The sequence below is a fragment of the Cherax quadricarinatus genome, chromosome 45, assembly GCF_038502225.1.
Source record: "Cherax quadricarinatus isolate ZL_2023a chromosome 45, ASM3850222v1, whole genome shotgun sequence".
Classification (NCBI taxonomy): domain Eukaryota; kingdom Metazoa; phylum Arthropoda; class Malacostraca; order Decapoda; family Parastacidae; genus Cherax; species Cherax quadricarinatus.
In genome coordinates, this window is record NC_091336.1 from 27,600,643 (window position 1) to 27,623,922 (window position 23,280).

The window sequence follows — 23,280 nt, forward strand, 5'->3', positions numbered from 1 at the left end:
CTGCACTACTGTACCACACTGCTACATGTAACCTGCACTACTGTACCACACTGCTACATGCAACCTGCACTACCACACTGCTACATACAATTATAATACATCATGTAAATTACCCACCACAATCCAAAAAATCAGACTTATTTACATTGTGATCTTTGTTTTCCATTAGGATCCTTGATTCCCATTGAGTTCTTGGTGTTTTATGATAGTCCTTTATTCCCATTGGGGTCCTTGATTTCCATTAGGGTGAATGTAAGAGGTCATTGTCATTTTATTTATTTTTATTTTATTTATTTTATTTATTTATTTTGTCTTTGCAAACAGTACATTGAGATTTTGTATTTACAGTAGTGGGTTGCAATGCAAACAGAGCCTGTATTATGCCTAGGCATTATGGGCCAACTTAACATTATTGGCTTACAGACTACTTAACACAAAGGATTTTATTAGTTGTACAGTAGGAAAGTAATTATTTCATAGTTGAACAGTAGATTATTAATTATAAGTGAATTCAATTTGTATAAGACAAAGGATATATTCATATAGTCTAAAATGCTTTTTGTGGAAAACAATGGTTCAGTTACATTCCTGTCAACAATGGATAAAAGGTTCAAAGTGATTGTTGAAGTTATGATGTGGGAGTACATATGTGAGTATGTGTGTAGTGAGTATTTAGCATTTAGTTTAGGATGACTAAGTGGCTTTTGAGAAGTCTTAAACTGATTTTCAGACTGGGTTACTTTATCTTCTGGTAATGAATTCCATATTTTAGGGCCCTTTATGTGCATAGAGTTTTTACAGTGTGATAAGGACATGAGGTATATCAAAAAGAGATCTGTGTCTTGTGTTGTGGTCATGTGTCCAGTTTAAGTTGGTGAGGAGAAGTTTGAGTGGAGGGTTTATATTTGCGTGTATTGTTCTGTGTATGAAGTAGGCACATGAATAAGTATGGATGTTCTTAATGGTGAGCAGATTCAGACTTTTGAAAATTAATGGAGTGTGCTGGCGGGAGTGAGAATTCGCTATCATTCTTACTGATGCCTTTTGCTGGGTTATGAGGGGTTTTAGGTGATTGGATGTTGTTGATCCCCATGCACAAATTCCATATGGGTATATGAGTGTATGGTACAGTGCCAGGAGAGCTGATTGTGGAACGTAGTACCTTATCTTTGGTAGTATGCCTACAGTCTTGGAGATTTTCTTGGTGATTTGTTGTATGTGTGTCCAGAACTTAAGGCTACTGTCAAGGTGGATACCTAGGAATTTTCCCTCTGAGTCTTGTGACTGATGATCCATTTAACGTTATGTTAATCGGATCATTTGCAGCTTTGTTTCCAAACTGAATGAAATAGGTTTTATCAGTATTCAGGTTAAGTTTATTAGTCATCATCCAGGCAGATATTTTCTGCAATTCGGCATTGACTGTGTTTGCCAGTAGGACCGTGTTTGGGTGGGAAAAGACATATGTAGTGTCATCTGCAAATAATATGGGTTTGAGTAGCTGTGATGCATTCGGTAGATCATTGATGTAGATGAGGAAGAGGAGTGGTCCAAGGACGCTTCCTTATGGGACTCCCACTGTGATTGGTTGGGTGGAAGAGTTTGCATCATTTGCATACACATATTGAGTTCTGTTACTAAGGTATGATTTTAGGTAGTTGAGGGAGTGGCCTCTGATACCATAGTGCGTTAATTTGGAGTACAGCAGTTCATGGTTGACTGTATCGAAAGCTTTACGTAAATCAATGAAAATGCCCAGTGGAACGTCTTTCTTTTCGAGTGCGGTATATGTTAGTTCTAGCATGTGTATAATAGCATCATTCGTGCTTTTATTATTCCTGAATCCAAACTGACAAGGGTTTAATATGTTTTGCGAGACGAGGTAGGAATAGATCCGTCTATGCATTAATTTTTCAAAGATTTTAGAGAGCAGTGGTAAGTTAGATATTGGTCTATAGTTATTCAAGTCAGCTTGGTCACCTCCTTTGTGGATCGGAGTGACCCTCGCTGTTTTGAGGATTGTTGGGAAGGTAGCTGATTCAATGGATTTGTTAAAGAGCATTGCAATAATTGGTGACAATACTTGAGAAGCTTTTTTGTACATAAAAGCAGGCAAGCTGTTTGTCTCCTGCCTTGATTTTAAGGGTGTTTATGATGAGTGTAACTTCTATGGGGTTGGTTGGAGCTAGGAATAGTGTATTTGGGTAGGTACCTATGAGGTAGTCTGATGGACGGGTGTTTACGCTTGGTATTTTGTTCACTAGATTTTTACCTATGGTGGAGAAGAAAACATTGAGTCTGTTTGCTGTTTCAGTAGGTGTGAGTGGGGGTTCATCTGATTTTGTTAGTTTGATTGTTTTGTTTTTGGATAACTTTTTATTTCCAAGAATTTCAGATAGTTTTCCAGGTTTTTTTCATATCACCTTTGATGTTATGTAGTTATTTTCATAATACAATTTTTTAGATCTTCTTATCAGGCTGGTAAGTGCTGACGAGTAACGTTTAGACTGTTCTCTAGTTATTTGACCCATTCTATACTGTTTTTCATATTTGTGCTTTGTGTTAATGGATTTGAGGATGCTTGGTGTTAGCCAGGGATTATTCAGTCTCTTTGCTGTGATCTGTTTAGTTTTTTGGGGGCAATGTTTGTTATAGAGGCTTTGGGCTTTTTTTAGAAAATTATTTATACGTTCATTCATATCTGTATATGTTTCGAGCTCATTTTGCCAGTTGATGTTATTCATAGCTGCTATAAAGTTGTTAACTGCTGTCTCGTTATGTAGTCTGAAGGTTAATTTAGTGATGTCTTGTGGCAGTTTGCCCAGATTAGTTATGAGAAAAGTTGGGTAGTGGTCTGTAGTGTTGTCTGTGATTATGCCTGATTTTAAAGGGGATATGGTGTTTGTCCAGATGTGGTCTATTAAGGAGATGCTTGTCTCGGTGATTCTTCTAGGTTTAGATATTGTTGGTAGCAACAGACACTCGGCGTGTTTGTGAATTCAGTTACTTGTGGGTCCTGGTCATGTAGTATGTTTACGTTGAAATCTCCTGTTAGTAGTAGGTGGTCTTTATTCATGTGTGCATCATCAATCATGTTTCCTAGTTTTTCACTAAAGTGGTAAATGTTTGACTGTGGTACTCTGTATATGTTTATAATTGTGAGGGGTTTTTGCAGGTCTTTTGATTTAAATTTGGCTATGATATATTCTCCATGTTCATCCCTTGTGCAGGATTTATCGATGCATTCGAGTTGATTTGAGTAGTATATAGCTGTTCCTCCCCCTTGTTGGTCTGCTCTACAATTGTGTATGGCCATGTAGCCAGGAATGGTATAGACATCTGTAATATCAGGCTTAAGCCAGGTTCCTGTGAGTGTGATGATTGATATTTTGGAATGAAGGGAATTGAGTAATGCTGTGAGGTCATAATGTTTGCTCAAGGATCTGATATTGTAGTTAAAGATGGTTATGTCATTGTTTGCACTGAGTAATGTCTTTGCTTGGTCCGCTATATAGTAATTACAGTTACTGTTTGATTCGTGTATTTCATTTAGTAAAAAGTTTACATCAGGATCTATGCCTGTAATCATAGGATGAGAGTAATTTTACAAACTAGATTTTCTGAGTAAAATAATATAAGAGTTATATTGAATCTACAACTAGACTTATGAATAAGACTCTGTGTTGCTTCAGTAAAATGTCACATTAGTTGCAACTGTGTCCATTTACCTAACATTGTGTAATGTCTAAAGAAAATTTAGAACCTATGTAATGGCAATTCCCTAAATACCATTAGTAACATAATCAAATGCAATGTTCATGGCTTTCACAGACCCATAAAGGGTCACTTGAACAAAGAAATGTGGATCCCGGGTTACAACCTATACAGATGTGACAGAGTGAACAGGCAAAAGGGAGCGAGGTGGTGGGTGGGTGAGGGATTTGACCTGTATATCAGTCACTTGCATGCTCAGAACTACTAAATGTCTCAAATGATGTTTACCTGGAGAGAGTTCCGGGGTTCAACGCCCCCGCGGCCCGGTCTGTGACCAGGCCTCCTGGTGGATCAGAGCCTGATCAACCAGGCTGTTACTGCTGGCTGCACGCAAACCAACGTACGAGCCACAGCCTGGCTGGTCAGGAACCGACTTTAGGTGCTTGTCCAGTGCCAGCTTGAAGACTGCCAGGGGTCTGTTGGTAATCCCCCTTATGTATGCTGGGAGGCAGTTGAACAGTCTCGGGTCCCTGACACTTATTGTATGGTCTCTTAATGTGCTAGTGGCACCCCTGCTTTTCATTGGGGGGATGTTGCATCATCTGCCAAGTCTTTTGCTTTCGTAGTGAGTGATTTTCGTGTGCAAGTTCGGTACTAGTCCCTCTAGGATTTCCAGGTGTATATAATCATGTATCTCTCCCGCCTGCGTTCCAGGGAATACAGGTTCAGGAACCTCAAGCGCTCCCAGTAATTGAGGTGTTTTATCTCCATTATGTGCGCCATGAAGGTTCTCTGTACATTTTCTAGGTCAGCAATTTCACCTGCCTTGAAAGGTGCTGTTAGTGTGCAGCAATATTCCAGCCTAGATAGAACAAGTGACCTGAAGAGTCATCATGGGCTTGGCATCTCTAGTTTTGAAAGTTCTCATTATCCATCCTGTCATTTTTCTAGCAGATACGATTGATACAATGTTATGGTCCTTGAAAGTGAGATCCTCCGACATGATCACTCCCAGGTCTTTGACGTTGGTGTTTCGCTCTATTTTGTCACCAGAATTTGTTTTGTACTCTGATGAAGATTTAATTTCCTCGTGTTTACCATATCTGAGTGTTCGCATCGCTATTGGGCCGTGCGGACGTGCTGCACAGTAGCTCCTGATTGAGTTGGCTTTTGCGCAGTGTTGACGTGTACTTGGCTCTGTGAAGACCTGTTTGCGCGCTCTCTAGAATTGAAGCAAGATGCCCTCCATCGAGCAACTTTACCAACAGCTTAAGGAAGAATTGAGGTTGGCGAATATGGAAATTCGGCGACTGACCGAGGAAAACAAAAAGATTCGGAGTAGTCCTCCTGTTTTGAGTCCTCAGGTCAAGAAGGGAAACTGGTCAGTGGCTGGACAGCAGGGAAAGAAGTTGACGATCAAGAAGACGAATGGAAAGGTAGAAACGATGAAGAAGAAAGAGACTGCTGTGGAAACTGTTGTGGAAACATCCAATACATTCTCAGTGCTACCCGACGAATGTGAGTCGAATACTGGGAACGTCACGATGAAAGACATTAAGGAAGGTACGAATATTGTTGTTGTTGGGGATAGCCAAGTTAGGTATATGGATAGGGCATTCTGCTTGAAGGACAGGAGTAGGAGACAGAGAGTTTGCTTTCCTGGGGCTGGGATGGAGGATATTGTTAGCCGTTTGGATGACATCATGAGAGGTAATGGGAGCAATCCTATTATCTGTCTCAGTGCTGGAGGCAACGATGTTGGCAGACGTAGGAGTGAGGACCTGATTAGCAGGTATAGGTCAGCAATAGAAATAATTAGAAGTAAGGGTGGGAACCCTCTCATATGTGGTATTTTGCCAAGGAGGGGAGTTGGAAGTGAATGGTTGTCCAGGGCAATTGGTGTCAATTGCTGGCTGGACAAATACTGTAAGGAAAATGCGGTAACATTCATTGACAACTGGGACCTCTTCTATGGCAGAAATGACATGTATGCTAGGGATGGGGTTCACTTATCTAGGTGTGGGGTGGGAGCACTGGCAACTGCAGTGGAGGGAGCAGTTAGGACTTTAAACTAGGAATAGTTAGTGGTATGGGTTTTGGCAGGAAAACAGTGAAGTTCCAGTGTAGTAATATTACGAGTTCTAGGGGAACTAGTAATAATAAGAACAAGATAGATATTGAAAAGCCAGGGACCTTGGGTGATAAGGACAGTAATAGGTTTAGTAGAAAAATAGAAATGAGCAGGAAGGGTAAAGAGAAAGGAGTCTTTCAATGTTTATTATGCTAATTGCCGTAGTGCTAGGAATAAGATGGACGAGTTGAGATTAGTTGCTAGTGTAGGTAACATTGATGTATTTGCCTTAACTGAGACGTGGTTTAATTAAAAAAGTCGGGACATGCCTGCGGAATGTCATATTCAGGGTTTTAAATTGTTCCAAGAAGATAGAAGTATTGGGAGGGGGGGTGGGGTGGCATTGTATGTCCGAGATCGCTTGAACTGTTGCATAAAAACGGGTATTAAGTCTGAAGTAACACATACAGAGTCTGTTTGGATAGAATTTTCAGAGGGGCATGAAAAACTGATTTTAGGAGTGATATACCGTCCCCCAAACTTAGATAGGGACCAAGGGAAACTACTATGGGAGGAAATTGTTAAGGCCACAAGGCACGATAATGTAGTAATTCTAGGAGACTTTAACTTTAGTCATGTTGATTGGAATTTCTTGACTGGGAATTTAGAATCATACGACTTCTTAGAAGTATTTCAGGATTGTTTTTTGAAGCAGTTTGTGACAGAATCTACAAGGGGAAATAACCTGCTTGACTTAGTTATGGCAAACAATGAATCCCTTGTTAATAATTTAGAAATTTCAGAGGAACTGGGTGCTAGCGACCACAAATCAATTACATTTATCATTGAATGGAAGTACGATAGTAGCGATAACTCGGTAACAGTCCCAGATTTTCGCTTAGCAGATTACGATGGGCTTAGAGAACACTTAAAATCTGTTGACTGGGGTAACGAAGAGAGCTGTCAATATGACAGTTTTCTGAACACTATACATGCTGCTCAAAGAGCATTTATCCCATATAAAGAAATTAGATCAAATAGAAATGACCCAAAATGGATGAATAATAAGCTCAAATATCTACTAGGGCATAAGAAAGGAATTTATAGGCGTATCAAAAGAGGTGAGGGTCATCTTATGAATCAGTATATTGACATTAAGAGGGACATTAAAAAGGGGATAAGAAAAGCTAAAAGGGACTATGAAATTAAAGTTGCTAGGGATTCTAAAACTAACCCAAAAAGTTTTTTCCAGGTCTATAGAACAAAAGTTAGAGATAAGATAGGTCCCCTTAAAAATAACTATGGGCACCTTACTGACAAAGAGAATGAAATGTGCTTGATTTTAAATAATTATTTTCTCTCAGTTTTTACACAGGAAGACACTAACAATATTCCAGTAATTAATTTTTACAGTGGGCTAGAAGAAGATAAATTATGTAACATCAGTCACTAGTGAGATGGTTGTGAAGCAGATAGACAGACTGAAGCAAAATAAGTCGCCGGGTCCTGATGAGGTTTTTTCAAGGGTTCTTAAGGAATGCAAAATGGAACTCTGTGAACCATTAACTAATATTTTTAATTTATCTCTTCAAACAGGTGTAGTGTCTGATATGTGGAAGATGGCTAATGTAACTCCTATTTTTAAAACGGGACAAGTCGTTACCGTCAAATTACCGCCCAATAAGCCTGACCTCAATTGTAGGCAAATTACTAGTCAGTTATAGCTGAGATTATAAGAAGCCATCTCGATAAGCATAGCTTGATTAATGATACTCAGCATGGATTCACAAGAGGCCGGTCTTGTCTAACTAATTTATTAACTTTCTTCAGTAAAGCTTTTGAGGTTGTTGACCACAATGAAGAATTTGATATTATTTACTTAGATTTTAGTAAGGCTTTTGATAGAGTTCCGCACCATAGACTGTTAAAGAAAGTGGCAGCTCATGGCATTGGGGGAAAAGTGCTCTCGTGGATCGAGTCATGGCTCATTGACAGGAAGCAGAGAGTGTCCATAAATGGGGTTAAATCCGAGTGGGGATCTGTAACAAGTGGCGCTCCACAGGGATCAGTCTTGGGCCCGTTGTTGTTTATAATATATATCAATGATCTTGATGAGGGAATTACTAGTGATATGAGCAAATTCGCCGATGACACAAAGATAGGTAGGATAATTGATTCAAACGTAGATGTTATGGAACTTCAGGAGGATTTAAACAAACTCTATTCTTGGTCAGAAAAGTGGCAGATGCAGTTCAATGTAGATAAATGCAAGGTTCTGAAGCTTGGGAGTGCCCATAACCCTAGTACTTATAAGTTAAATGATGTAGAACTTAGCCATACAGATTGCGAAAAGGACTTGGGGGTTATGGTGAGCAGCAACCTTAAACCAAGACAGCAATGCCTAAGCGTACGTAATAAGGCAAATAGATTACTGGGATTTATAACAAGAAGTGTAAGCAACAGAAGTCCAGAGGTCATACTGCAGCTTTATACATCATTAGTAAGGCCTCACCTAGATTATGCAGCTCAGTTCTGGTCTCCGTATTACAAAATGGACATAAATTCATTAGAAAACATTCAGCGTAGGATGACTAAATTAATACATAGCATTAGAAATCTTCCTTATGAAGAAAGATTGAAGACTCTTAAGTTACATTCACTTGTTAGACGAAGAATGAGGGGAGACCTGATCGAAGTGTATAAGTGGAAGATAGGTATTAATAAAGGGGATATTAATAAGGTCTTGAGAGAACCCGCAGTAATGGATTTAAATTAGATAAGTTTAGATTTAGAAAGGACATAGGAAAGTATTGGTTTGGAAATAGGGTAGTTGATGAGTGGAACAGTCTATCTAGTTGGGTTATTGAGGCTGGGACTTTGGGTAGTTTCAAATCTAGGTTGGATAAGTACATGAGTGGGAGGGGTTGGATTTGAGTGGGACTTTCACATCAGAGCTTATTTCTTGGGTGGCATTGAAAATTGGGTTGGGCAAATGTTTTGTTAGTGGGATGAATTGTAAAGGACCTGCCTAGTATGGGCCAGCAGGCCTCCTGCAGTGTTCCTCCTTTCTTATGTTCTTATGAAATTTCTCATCGTTGAACTTCATATTGTTTTCTGCAGCCCACTGAAAGATTTGGTTGATGTCCGCCTGGAGCCTTGCAGTGTCTGCAATGGAAGACACTGTCATGCAGATTCGGGTGTCATCTGCAAAGGAAGACACGGTGCTGTGGCTGACATCCTTGTCTATGTCAGATATGAGGATGAGGAACAAGATGGGAGCAAATACTGTGCCATGTGGAACAGAGCTTTTCACCGTAGCTGCCTCGGACTATACTCTGTTGACTACTACTCTCTGTGTTCTGTTAGTGAGGAAATTATAGATCCATCGACCGACTTTTCCTGTTATTCCTTTAGCACGCATTTTGTGCGCTATTACGCCATGGTCACACTTGTCAAAGGCTTTTGGAAAGTCTGTATATATTACATCTGCATTCTTTTTGTCTTCTAGTGCATCTAGGACCTTGTTGTAGTGATCCAATAGTTGAGACAGGCAGGAGCGACCTGTTCTAAACCCATGTTGCCCTGGGTTGTGTAACTGATGGGTTTCTAGATGGGTGGTGATCTTGCTTCTTAGGACCCTTTCAAAGATTTTTATGATATGGGATGTTAGTGCTATCGGTCTGTAGTTCTTTGCTGTTGCTTTACTGCCCCCTTTGTGGAGTGGGGCTATGTCTGTTGTTTTTAGTAACTGGGACGACCCCCGTGTCCATGCTCCCTTTCCATAGGATGGTAAAGGCTCGTGATAGGGGCTTCTTGCAGTTCTTGATGAACACGGAGTTCCATGAGTCTGGCCCTGGGGCAGAGTGCATGGGCATGTCATTTATCGCCTGTTCGAAGTCATTTGGCGTCAAGATAACATCAAATAGGCTTGTGTTAACCAAATTCTGTGGCTCTCTCATAAAAAATTCATTTTGATCTTCGACTCTCAGTCTGGTTAGCGGCTTGCTAAAAACTGAGTCATATTGGGACTTGAGTAGCTCTCTCATTTCCTTGCTGTCATCTGTGTAGGACCCATCTTGTTTAAGTAGGGGCCCAATACTGGACGTTGTTCCCGACTTTGATTTGGCATAGGAGAAGAAATACTTTGGGTTTCTTTCGATTTCATTTATGGCTTTTAGTTCTTCCCGCGATTCCTGACTCCTGTAAGATTCCTTTAGCTTAAGTTCGATGTTTGCTATTTCCCTGACCAGTGTCTCCCTACGCATTTCAGATATATTGACCTCTTTCAGCCGCTCTGTTATTCTTTTCCGTCTCCTGTAAAGGGAGCGCCTGTCTCTTTCTATTTTACATCTACTTCTCCTTTTTCTTAGAAGAATAAGCCTTGTGCATACATCGAGTGCCACCAATTTAATCTGTTCTAGGCATAAGTTGGGGTCTGTGTTGCTTATTATATCTTCCCAGCTTATATCGGTTAGGACTTGGTTTACTTGGTCCCACTTTGTTTTTGTTATTGAAGTTGAATTTGGTGAATGCTCCCTCGTGACTAATCTCATTATGTCGGTCTGGGGCTCCGCGCATACATGTCTGAACCTCAATTATGTTGTGATCTGAGTATATTGTTTTTGATATGGTGACATTTCTTATCAAACCATCATTGTTAGTGAAGATGAGGTCTAGTGTATTCTCCAGTCTAGTAGGCTCTATTATTTGCTGGTTTAAATTGAATTTTGTGCAGAGATTTAAAAGCTCATGTGAGTGTGAGTTTTCGTCAGAGCTGCCTCCTGGTGTTATTACTGCAACAATATTATTTGCTATATTCCTCCATTTTAGGTGCCTTAAGTTGAAATCCCCCAGGAGCAAGATGTTGGGTGCATGAGCTGGAAGATTTTCCAGACAGTGGTCAATTTTTAACAGCTGTTCCTGGAATTGTTGGGATGTTGCATCCGGAGGCTTGTAGACTACCACAATGACTAGGTTTTGGTTCTCAATGTTTACTGCTAAAACTTCCACTACATCATTTGAGGCATTAAGCAGTTCTGTGCAAACAAGTGACTCTGCACTGTACAGGCCAACCCCCCCCCTCCCCTTTTGCCTGTTCACTCTGTCACATCTGTATAGGTTGTAACCTGGGATCCATATTTCGTTGTCCAAGTGATCCTTTATGTGGGTCTCAGTGAAAGCCGCAAACATTGCCTTTGCCTCTGCAAGCAGTCCACGGATGAAAGGTATTTTGTTGTTTGTTGCTGGCTTTAGACCCTGTATATTTGCAAAGAAGAATGTCATCGAACTGGTGGTATTGTTGGTACTGGGGGGGGGGATTTTTTTTCCAGCATTAGTATCTGTATCTGTTGGTTTGGAGTGGAGGCCATCAACTGTGGTTCCACTCCAGGAATGACTGGATTTGGTGTAAGATTTCTGCCATTTCCTGCCAGTTTTTTTTCCTTCCTGGCACTAAAAAACCTCTCCCTCTTGAGTGGCTGTGGCTACCCAGGTTTTCCCATGGCCTGGATGTTTTGTATCTTTTTGTCCCCTTTAGATGGTGTGCCTGGCAATTTAAGTTACAGCACAGTCTTTCCTGTACTGAAGAGGTACACATTTCAGGGTAGTTGAAGTTTTAGCAGTAAAGATCGAGAACCTAAACTTGGTCATTGTGGTTGTGTACAAACCTCCGGATGCAACATCCCAACAATTCCAGGAACAGCTTTTGAAAATTGACCACTGTCTCTAAAATCTTCCAGCTCCTGTTCCCAACATCTTGCTCTGGGGGATTTCAAGGCACCTAAAATGGAGGAATATAGCAAATAATGTTGTAGCAGAGATAACACTTGAATATTAATAAGTTGATATTGTAACAGACAAGAGAAATACATTTTAAACTATATTATTCATCTATACATACAGGTTATTTACATTTAACCCCACCTCGGCTAGGGTGAGACTGACATACGCAGAATGGGTATCATCTCTAGGAGGATCAAACTCTGTTGCACTGGCTAACTCGTGCCATGGTTGAGGCAAATCTGAATTGGTAGTTACAAATGATACTTGAGGATTTCTCAATACCTGCCGTGTACGTAGGGAATAACGACATTCAAGTTGATCATCTGACAGTACAGTGGACCCCCGCATAGCGAACTTAATCCGTGCAAGAGGGCTGGTCGTTATGCGAAATGTTCGCTATGCGAATTAATTTTCCCCATAAGAAATAATGGAAATAAAATTAATCCGTGCAAGACACCCAAAAGTATGAAAAAAAATTTTTTTTACCACAAAAAAATGTTAATTTTAGTACACACAAACTGAAAAAGGCATGCACAATTACATGACACTTACTTTTATTGAAGATCTGGTGATGATTGATGGGATGGGAGGAGGGGAGAGAGAGTGTTAGTGTTTAGAAGGGGAATCCCCTTCCATTAGGACTTGAGGTAGCAAGTCCTTTTCTGGGGTTACTTCCCTTCTTCTTTTAATGCCACTAGGACCAGCTTCAGAGTCACTGGACTTCTTTCGCACAACATATCTGTCCATAGTGGCCTGTACCTCTCGTTCCTTTATGATTTGTCTAAAGTGGTTCACAACAGTGTCATTGTAACAGTCACCAGCACGGCTTGCAATAGCTGTGTGAGGGTGATTTTCATCAAAAAAGGTTTGCACTTCAAGCCATTTTGTACACATTTCCTTAATCTTTGAAGTAGGCAATTCCTTCAATTTCTCTCTCCCCTCCTTTGAACCAGTTTCCCCAGGTCTGGCCTCTTGCTCTTGAAGTTGATCTATCAGCTCATCAGTGGTTAGTTCTTCATTGTCCTCCTCCACCAACTCTTCCACATCCTCCCCACTAACCTCCAACCCCAAGGACTTCCCCAATTCCACAATTGATTCCTCAACTGGTATACTACTCCTCTCAGGGTTAGCCTCAAACCCTTCAAAATCCCTTTTGTCTACACATTCTGGCCACAGTTTCTTCCAAGCAGAGTTCAAGGTTCTCTTAGTCACTCCCTCCCAAGCCTTACCTATAAGGTTTACACAATTGAGGATATTAAAGTGATCCTTCCAAAACTCTTTTAGAGTCAATCGAGTGTCTGTGGTCACTTCAAAGCACTTTTGAAACAGAGCTTTTGTGTACAGTTTCTTGAAGTTGGAAATGACCTGCTGGTCCATGGGCTGCAGGAGAGGAGTGGTATTAGGAGGCAAAAACTTCACCTTAATGAAGCTCATGTCCCCATAAAGTCGCTCTGCCACGTCTGTAGGATGACCAGGGGCATTGTCTAACACCAGGAGGCACTTAAGGTCTAATTTCTTTTCAGTTAGGTAATCTTTCACATTGGGGGCAAATGCATGGTGTAACCAGTTATAGAAAAATTCCCTAGTGACCCATGCCTTACTGTTTGCCCTCCACAGCACACACAAATTATCCTTGAGGACATTCTTTTGCCTGAACGCTCTGGGAGTTTCAGAGTGATACACTAATAAAGGCTTAACTTTGCAATCACCACTAGCATTGGCACACATCAACAAAGTAAGCCTGTCTTTCATAGGCTTATGTCCTGGGAGTGCCTTTTCCTCCTGAGTAATGTAGGTCCTGCTTGGCATTTTCTTCCAGAACAGGCCTGTTTCATCACAATTAAACACTTGTTCAGGTTCCAGTCCTTCAGTTTCTATGTACTCCTTGAATTCCTGCACATATTTTTCAGCCGCTTTGTGGTCCGAACTGGCAGCCTCACCATGCCGTATCACACTATGGATGCCACTACGCTTCTTAAATCTCTCAAACCAACCTTTGCTGGCCTTAAATTCACTCACATCATCACTAGTTGCAGGCATTTTTTTAATTAAATCGTCATGCAACTTCCTAGCCTTTTCACATATGATCGCTTGAGAGACGCTATCTCCTGCTAGCTGTTTTTCATTTATCCACACCAATAAGAGTCTCTCAACATCTTCCATCACTTGCGATCTTTGTTTCGAAAACACAGTTAAACCTTTGGCAACAACAGCTTCCTTGATTGCCGTTTTCTTGCCCACAATAGAAGCGATGGTTGATTTTGGTTTCTTGTACAACCTGACCAGGTCGGTGATACGTACTCCACTTTCATACTTATCAATGATCTCTTTCTTCATTTCAATGGGTATTCTTACCCTTTGAGGTGTAGGGTTGGCACTAGAAGCTTTCTTGGGGCCCATGGTCACTTATTTTCCACAAACAGCACCGAAAACACTGTAATAATACGAAATATTCCGAGTGTATGCTTGAATGTTACCGCGGAGGCTGGCTGGTAAACAATGGGACGGGCGGCACATGTGAGGCTGGCTGAGGGCGCAGATTGGACGCGTCTCGGACGAAGTTCGCTGAGCGGGTTTTTGTCCACTATGCGGGGCAAAATTTTAGCGAACAAAGCGTTCGCTATGCGGATTGTTCGCTATGCAAGGCGTTCGCTATGCGGGGGTCCACTGTATTAGAGGTAGAGGGTACAGGATCAGGAGGATTGTCAGAGTCACATTAGTCTGAGTTGGAACATCATTAAACTCTTGAACCTACTGTAATTTTGGACGGCTTTGCTCGAGTAATAGTGACTTGAAAATTCTGCTGTTGATTTATGAAGTGTTTCACGGATTCTTCTAAAGACACTTTGAGCCAAGCTGGTACGAGTTGCTATGAAATCATCAGGGTTGTAATTTGGTTTCAGGTTAGAATATAACAACTCATACGGCAAACGTTTATCTACACCGTACAATGCATAATGTGGAGTGTCACTGATAGAAACATTGTAAGCAGAATTTATGGCACACTGAACATCAGGTATAACTTCATCCCAGGTTTCACTGTTGGGATTGACAGTGGCTCTCAAGACATCAAGTACTTTCTTATTGGTTCGTTCCGCTAACCCATTGCTGGCAGGATAAGGAACAATGGTGGATTTAGAGATCTTGTACAAGGTACACAAATTTTCAAGAATCTCATTACAGAATTCACCTCCATTATCTGTTACTAGGGACTTAGTGGTGGTATGCCTGCAGATAATGCCTTTAAACGCTTTAGCTACTGTCTCAGCAGTCTTATCTGCAATAGGAACTAGCTCACAATATCTGGTGAAATGATCTATCATAACACACAGATGCTTGTTGCCCTGGAGGGAACATTGGAAATTAGTTAACATATTTAGCGCAACTCTTTCCCATTAACATTACCTTTATTGCATGCAGACACCTCATTTCTTAACATACTCAGAAATATCAGTTGCCATACGAGGTCAAGAGTATTTCAATCTGGCTTGCTTTACAGAACGATCCATACGAGGGTGCGCAACACCTGGTACATCGTGAAGTAGCTGTAGGCTACATTCACTAGTGCTTGTGGAATTACTTACTGGTATACTCATCTGGATGTACATGTTTATATAGGGGCCACAGATATATCAGATCACTTTCTAGTTGTAGCTACACTGAGAGTAAAAGGTAGATGGGATACAAGGAGAATAGAAGCATCAGGGAAGAGAGAGGTGAAGGTTTATAAACTAAAAGAGGAGGCAGTTAGGGTAAGATATAAACAGCTATTGGAGGATAGATGGGCTAATGAGAGCATAGGCAATGGGGTCGAAGAGGTATAGGGTAGGTTTAAAAATGTAGTGTTAGTGTTCAGCAGAAGTTTGTGGTCACAGGAAAGTGGGTGCAGGAGGGAAGAGGAGCGATTGGTGGAATGATGATGTAAAGAGAGTAGTAAGGGAGAAAAAGTTAGCATATGAGAAGTTTTTACAAAGTAGAAGTGATGCAAGGAGGAAAGAGTATATGGAGAAAAAGAGAGAGGTTAAGAAAGTGGTGAAGCAGTGTAAAAAGAGAGCAAATGAGAGAGTGGGTGAGATGTTATCAACAAATTTTGTTGAAAATAAGAAAAAGTTTTGGAGTGAGATTAACAAGTTAAGGAAGCCTAGAGAACAAATGGATTTGTCAGTTAAAAATAGGAGAGGAGAGTTATTAAATGGAGAGTTAGAGGTATTGGGAAGATGGAGGGAATATTTTGAGGAATTGTTAAATGTTGATGAAGATAGGGAAGCTGTGATTTCGTGTATAGGGCAAGGAGGAATAACATCTAGTAGGAGTGAGGAAGAGCCAGTTGTGAGTGTGGGGGAAGTTCGTGAGGCAGTAGGTAAAATGAAAGGGGGTAAGGCATCCGGGATTGATGGGATAAAGATAGAAATGTTAAAAGCAGGTGGGGATATAGTTTTGGAGTGGTTGGTGCAATTATTTAATAAATGTATGGAAGAGGGTAAGGTACCTAGGGATTGGCAGAGAGCATGCATAGTTCCTTTGTATAAAGGCAAAGGGGACAAAAGAGAGTGCAAAAATTATAGGGGGATAAGTCTGTTGAGTATACCTGGTAAAGTGTATGGTAGTTATTATTGAAAGAATTAAGAGTAAGACAGAGAATAGGATAGCAGATGAACAAGGAGGCTTTAGGAAAGGTAGGGGATGTGTAGACCAGATGTTTACAGTAAAACATATAAGTGAACAGTATTTAGATAAGGATAAAGAGGTCATTGTGGCATTTATGGATTTGGAAAAGGCATATGACAGGGTGGATAGGGGGGCAATGTGGCAGATGTTGCAGGTGTATGGTGTAGGAGGTAGGTTACTGAAAGCAGTGAAGAGTTTTTACGAGGATAGTGAGGCTCAAATTAGAGTATGTAGGAAAGAGGGAAATTATTTCCCAGTAAAAGTAGGCCTTAGACAAGGATGTGTGATGTCACCGTGGTTGTTTAATATACTGTATTTATATATGGGGTTGTAAGAGAAGTAAATGCGAGGGTCTTGGCAAGAGGCGTGGAGTTAAAAGATAAAGAATCACACATAAAGTGGGAGTTGTCACAGTTGCTCTTTGCTGATGACAATGTGCTCTTGGGAGATTCTGAAGAGAAGTTGTAGAGATTGGTGGATGAATTTGGTAGGGTGTGCAAAAGAAGAAAATTAAAAGTGAATACAGGAAAGAGTAAGGTTATGAGGATAAAGAGATTAGGTGATGAAAGATTGGATATCAGATTGGAGGGAGAGAGTATGGAGGAGGTGAATGTATTTAGATATTTGGGAGTGGACGTGTCAGCGGATGGGTCTATGAAAGATGAGGTGAATCATAGAATTGATGAGGGGAAAAGGGTGAGTGGTGCACTTAGGAGTCTGTGGAGACAAAGAACTTTGTCCTTGGAGGCAAAGAGGGGAATGTATAAGAGTATAGTTTTACCAATGCTCTTATATGGGTGTGAAGCATGGGTGATGAATGTTGCAGCAAGGAGAAGGCTGGAGGCAGTGGATATGTCATGTCTGAGGGCAATGTGTGGTGTGAATATAATGCAGAGAATTCGTAGTTTGGAAGTTAGGAGGAGGTGCGGGATTACCAAAACTGTTGTCCAGAGGGCTGAGGAAGGGTTGTTGAGGTGGTTCGGACATGTAGAGAGAATGGAGCGAAACAGAGTGACTTCAAGAGTGTTTCAGTCTGTAGTGGAAGGAAGGCGGGGTAGGGGTCGGCCTAGGAAAGGTTGGAGGGAGGGGGTAAAGGAGGTTTTGTGTGTGAGGGGCTTGGACTTCCAGCAGGCATGCATGAGCGTGTTTGATAGGAGTGAATGGAGGCAAATGGTTTTTAATACTTGACGTGCTGTTGGAGTGTGAGCAAAGTAACATTTATGAAGGGGTTCAGGGAAACCGGCAGGCCGGAGATGGGAAGTACAGTGCCTGCACTCTGAAGGAGGGGTGTTAATGTTGCAGTTTAAAAACTGTAGTGTAAAGCACCCTTCTGGCAAGACAGTGATGGAGTGAATGATGGTGAAAGTTTTTCTTTTTCGGGCCACCCTGCCTTGGTGGGAATCGGCCAGTGTGATGATAAAAAAAAAATATATACCCATCTGCTAGGAGTACCCAACTCGCCTGTTCAATACAGTAATTCTTGGTTGTCCCACAGTTACTAAAAACAGCAGACATAGCCCCACTCCACAAAGGGAGCAGTAAAGCAATAGCAAAGAACTGCAGACCGATAGCGCTAATGTCCCATATCATAAAAATTTTTGAAAGAACATAAGAACATAAGAAAGGAGGAACACTGCAGGAGGCCTGCTGGCCCATAAAGGGTTCTAAGAAGCAAGAACACCACCCATCTAGATACCCATCAGTTACACAACCCAGGGCAGCAGGTCGCTCCTGTCTGTGCCAACTACTGGATCACTATGACAAGGTCCTGGATACACTAGAAGACAAACAGAATGCAGATGTAATATATACAGACTTTGCAAAAGCCTTCGACAAGTGTGACCATGGTATAATAGTGCACAAAATGCCTGATAAAGGAATAAGAGGAAAAGTTGGTAAATGGATCTATAATTTCGTGACATTGAACAAATAATAGTAGTCAACAGAGTAAAGTCTGAGGTGGCTGCGGTGAAAAGCTCTGTTCCACAAGGCACAGTACTCACTCCCATCTTGTTCCTAATCATCACATCGGACATAGACAGGGGTATAAGACACAGTACTGTGTCTTCCTTTGAATCTGCATGACAATGTCTTCCATTGAAGACACTCCAAGGCTCCAGGTGGACATCAACCAAATCTTTAACCCTTAAATTGTCCAAATGTAGATCTACGTTGACGCATGTAATGCTCTGACCTTGATTTTCTCCATTAGAAAGCGTGTAAAAAAAAAATGTAGTTCTACGTTCAGAGCGCTACGCGAGCGAATGTAGATCTACGTTTGGACAGTTTAAAGGTTAAATTGGCTGCAGAAAACAATATTAAGTTCAGTGATAAGAAATTTAAATTACTCCAATATGGTAAATGTGAGGAAATTAAAATTTCATCGGAGTATAAAATAAATTCCAACCACACAATAGAGCGAAAAACTAACGTCAAAGGCCTGGGAGTGATTATGTCGGAAGATCTTGTCTTCAAGGACCGTAACATTGTATCAATCACATCTGCTAGAAAAATGACAGGATGGATAATGAGAACCTTCAAAACTAGGGATGCCATCCTGTGATGACACACTTTAGGTTGATTGTTCTATCTAGGCTGGAATATTGCTGCACACTAACAGCACCTTTCAAGGCAGGTGAAATTGCTGACCTAGAAAATGTACAGAGAACCTTCACGGCGCACATAACGGAGATAAAAAACCTCAGTTATTGGGAATGATTGAAGTTCCTGAACCTGTACTCCCTGGAATGCAGGCAGGAGAGATACACGATTATATACACCTGGAAAATCCTAGAGGGATTAGTACCAAACTTGCACACGAAAATCACTCCCTATGAAAGCAAAAGACTCGGCAGATGATGCAACATCCCCCCAATGAAAAGTAGGGGTGCCACTAGCACGTTAAGAGACAATACATTAAGTGTCAGGGGCCCAAGACTGTTCAACTGCCTCCCAGCATACATAAGCGGGATTACCAATAGACCCCTGACTGTCTTCAAGCTGGCACTGGACAGGCACCTAAAGTCGGTACCTGACCAGCTGGGCTGTGGTTTGTACGTTGGATTGCATGCGGCCAGCAGTAACAGCCTGGTTGATCAGGCCCTGATCCATGATGAGGCCTGGTCACAGACCAGGCCGCGGGGGCATTGACCCCCGAAACTCTCTCCAAGTAAACTCCAGTGTCAAGAGGAACACCATTGATTACCACAAGCAACTGCAGTGACATCAGACATCAGCCTACTAGTTACTGTACATCACTACTGATGAAGTCACTGACAGGAGGAAAAAACCTGCTAACTTGCTGACTGAACATACCTTGAAGGTGAAGAACAACAACAACACACAAGACAAGAATTTATTGAACTTTGTCTGTATAACAGAGAATAATGAACACAACTGACTGTGGCATAATATGGTCACATATTTGATATAGAATAAGATATAATCTGTAAGACATTAAATTAAGTCTGCCTATAATGCCTAGGCACGATAATGGCTCTTTGCACTGCAACTCATTAGTGTAATTTCATAATCTTAATGTAATCTTGCAAAGAAATTTGATTTGATAACAGTTAAGTCACTGTAAATTGCATTGCTGATTACATAAAAAAATTTCACAATATAAATGCATACATCGGTACCCCAGTTAAGTCAGTGTGATGTACTTACATTGTGTGTTATTAATAGTTAGGGATTTGTATAAAAGTTTTGGCAGAGAATGTGTGTAAAAGTTATAATGGCTCATAGATGTTATGGTCATGCATATTCATGTAATAACATAAGAGAACTTGGTAAAGTTGAAGAATATGACATTTTGGTGTTGGGTATATTTATTAGGATTCTTAACTAAAGTTGTGTGTGAGTATAAAAGAATATTGTGTATCCACTGCAGCCTGGTCTGTGACCAGACCTCATGGTGGATCAGTGCCTGATCAACCAGGCTGTTACTGCTGGTTGCACATAAATTGACGTACTAAACAGAGCCCGGTTGGTCAGGTATTGACTTTAGGTGCCTGTCCAGCACCTTCTTGAAGACAGTCAGGGGTCTGTTCGTAATCCCACTTATGTGTTTACAAGCCTCAAATTTTTTATTTTAAATCCTAAGATCAAATTAGTCAGTCTAAATGCTTGATTTATGAATGAGAATTTATTGGTATTTGAAAGCTTTTTAATGATCCACCTTATAGTGTTCAGCATAAACCTATATTTGAATTAAAATGACATTTATCTTTTATCAAAGATAAAGGAAGGAGAGTCATGGGCATCTGCAGCAGTATAGGAGGAGCTTCATGGTGGCAAGCTGGTTGAAAGAAAGGATTAAGGGGTTAGTGGTTATTATGATTTGATGTGTTGGAGTGTGAGCAAGGCATCATTTACAAAGTGATTCAAGGAAAGCAGTTATCTGAGTCCTGGAAGTATGAAGTACAGTGCCTGCACTCTGAAGGATGTATGAGGATAATACAGTTTAGAGGGTCATCTGAGGTGTACTGTTAGCATGCTTCTTGCAAGACAGTAATAGTGAGTGATGTTGAAAATATTTAGCTTCATGGTCATCCCACCTCGCTGGGAGATGGGCTGTGTGTTAAAAAAAAAAAAGGTGTTGTGAGGTTTATTGGAAACTTTGGTTGACTTGAGCCTGGCCTGTCAGGCACCCCAGAGTTAAGCTCATGTTATGAGTTGTCAGATTAGGGCCCTACCCCAATATGTGTGTTATACAGTATTGTAGAAGCATAAGGATTGAGTTATTTATAGGAATCTATAAGATGACCTAAAATCATTAATAACTTAAAAGTTGCTGTGTAAACAATTACCCATTCCATTGGCAGACAACACACTCCCCCAAAACTTGAACTTGTTTAATAAACAAAATATGCACTCATAATACTGTGCCTACAGTATGTAGGACATTCATTTTCAATATAAGCCTTACTCTGAAACTTTTCCTTTTAATAGGTGCAACAAGACACAAAAAAGCTGACATCATCCCCCCCATGTCCAACTCAACCTGTGTGAAAATTCAATGCTCATAAAAGGCCTTAAAATCTGGAACTCTGTCTGAAGCATTGAAAGGTTCCCTATCTGCCACCCATTTCAAAGCTGTTGTTAAAAAACACCATCTCCTTAGCATAATTGAGACAGCAATCTGTTATGTCTAACAAAACCAGCTTTCATACAGTTCTGCCCCTGTTCTTCCTTCAACACTCATATATAATTGGTAACCTATATTGTCCCATTTAATTATATTGTACGTAATCTAAAGTAACTTACTGTATCTTCAACATTTCTATATTCAATCAGATAAAACTGAGGCTCTTTGAATTAGTACTTCAAAATAATTTGGTTCTCTTGTGATAGACCATTTGTCATTACATGTCTTATTGTAGTTAATTGCATAAGAATTCTTATTTAATAGTATGTATATTAAATAACATGGCTTACAGTTAGCTGGTCAAAATGCATTACATAATTTGTGGCCATCTTTTGTCCCTACCATTATATTAATTCATGTAAATAACATTATATGGTTTAAAGAAAAAAGTATTAGTGTCAAAAATACTAAATATGGTTTGTTGTGTTGCCAGACTGCTGAATAGTGGATATTGTGTGTTGCTGTATCAACATGTGAGGACCAAGACTGTTTCAATATGTAACCAAAAATACTGCTGGATCAAGTGTAGAAGTGTTCAAGAGGAAACTGGACAAGTATCTTCACCAGGTGCTGGATCAACCAGGCTGTGATGGAGTGGGGTCAGTGGACCACCAGCAGTAACATCCTGGTGGAGTAGGCAAGCACCAAATGAGCCTGACCCCTGGCTGGGCTCTGGCATTAGAAAAACACTCAGAACTCATCAGAGGTTAAGGTTAGTTTGTCAATAGTGTGTGTGAGGAGTTTATAATAATAATAATAATAATAATAATAATAATAATAATAATAATAATAATAATATATTATACAGTGTTTCATCCACTCCAGGAGCTAGCTCGTAACTCAATTTACTCGTATATCAAATTAATTTTCCTCATTTAAATTAACTGAAAAGCCATTAATCCGTTCCTGCACTCTGAAGAGGCAAGAAAAAATACTTGAATGTGACGCTATTATCAACTGTACGGCTTGTCTATCACAATTCATCTAATGATATAATAAACAATATACGTAATTAACACAGAAACATGATATATAATCTAAAATGAATAAAATAGGCCATAATATGGTGGCAGCGGCAGAAGCGTCCGCCATTTCTGTCCCAATTTGACTATATATGTAGTGTCTTCCCATGCTCTTACTGTAAGAGAAAACAGAGTATTTTGAGGCTAACTGCAGTAGATCACTAGTTTTCTAAGGAAAATGCTGAAACTGTTTTTATAAATAAGAAATATCATATAAAAACTGTTTATATAAAGTGTATACATGTATGTACTTTCTTGGATCAGAGATGGTGGAGGAGGTTGAGGGTGTGGTGTATGATGTATTGCCTGGTTAAGTCCGTGGAAATCATTGTCTTCTTCTCAGCACTTATTTTCTTAGGACCCATGGTTAGAAAAAAGAAATTTGGCCAGATAACTGTAAAAAAATGCATACAAGCATGAGAGAACTGCTGTCACAGTGATGTAAAGGTGTACTGCTTACCAGATGGTTTTGCCATCAGCTGTGCCAACCAGCGGTAGCATTCTGAATTATTATTACGTACGTATTATGTATTGTTATTAATTTAGGGAACTGAAGCTCTATCATTATAATTATTTTTTTTTTCAACAAACCAGCCGTATCCTACCAAGGCAGGGTGGCCCAAAAAGAAAAATGAAAGTTTTTCTTTTTAAATTTAGTAATTTGTACAAGAGAAGGGGTTACTAGCCCCTTGCTCCTGGCATTTTTAGTCACCTCTTACAACATGCATGGCTTATGGAGAAAGAATTCTGTTCCACTTCCCCAAGGAGATAAGAGGAAATAAACAAGAATAAGAGCTAGAAAGAAAATAGAAAACCCAGAGGGGTGTGTATATATATGCTTGTACATGTATGTGTAGTGTGACCTAAGTGTAAGT

At 40.4% G+C, this 23,280-nt stretch overlaps 1 long non-coding RNA gene across 4 annotated transcripts in view; it reads left to right on the plus strand.

The window, feature by feature from the left end:
- The window catches only part of LOC138854009 (uncharacterized), a 62,903-nt gene extending 40,813 nt beyond the window's left edge, over window positions 1-22,090 (plus strand). For all 4 annotated transcript variants that reach the window (XR_011393186.1, XR_011393188.1, XR_011393187.1 and 1 more), the window contains 2 exons: window positions 20,475-20,558; window positions 21,817-22,090. This is a non-coding gene — a long non-coding RNA (uncharacterized lncRNA). The remainder of the gene's footprint in view (window positions 1-20,474; window positions 20,559-21,816) is intronic.
- Window positions 22,091-23,280: the final 1,190 nt, after the last annotated feature.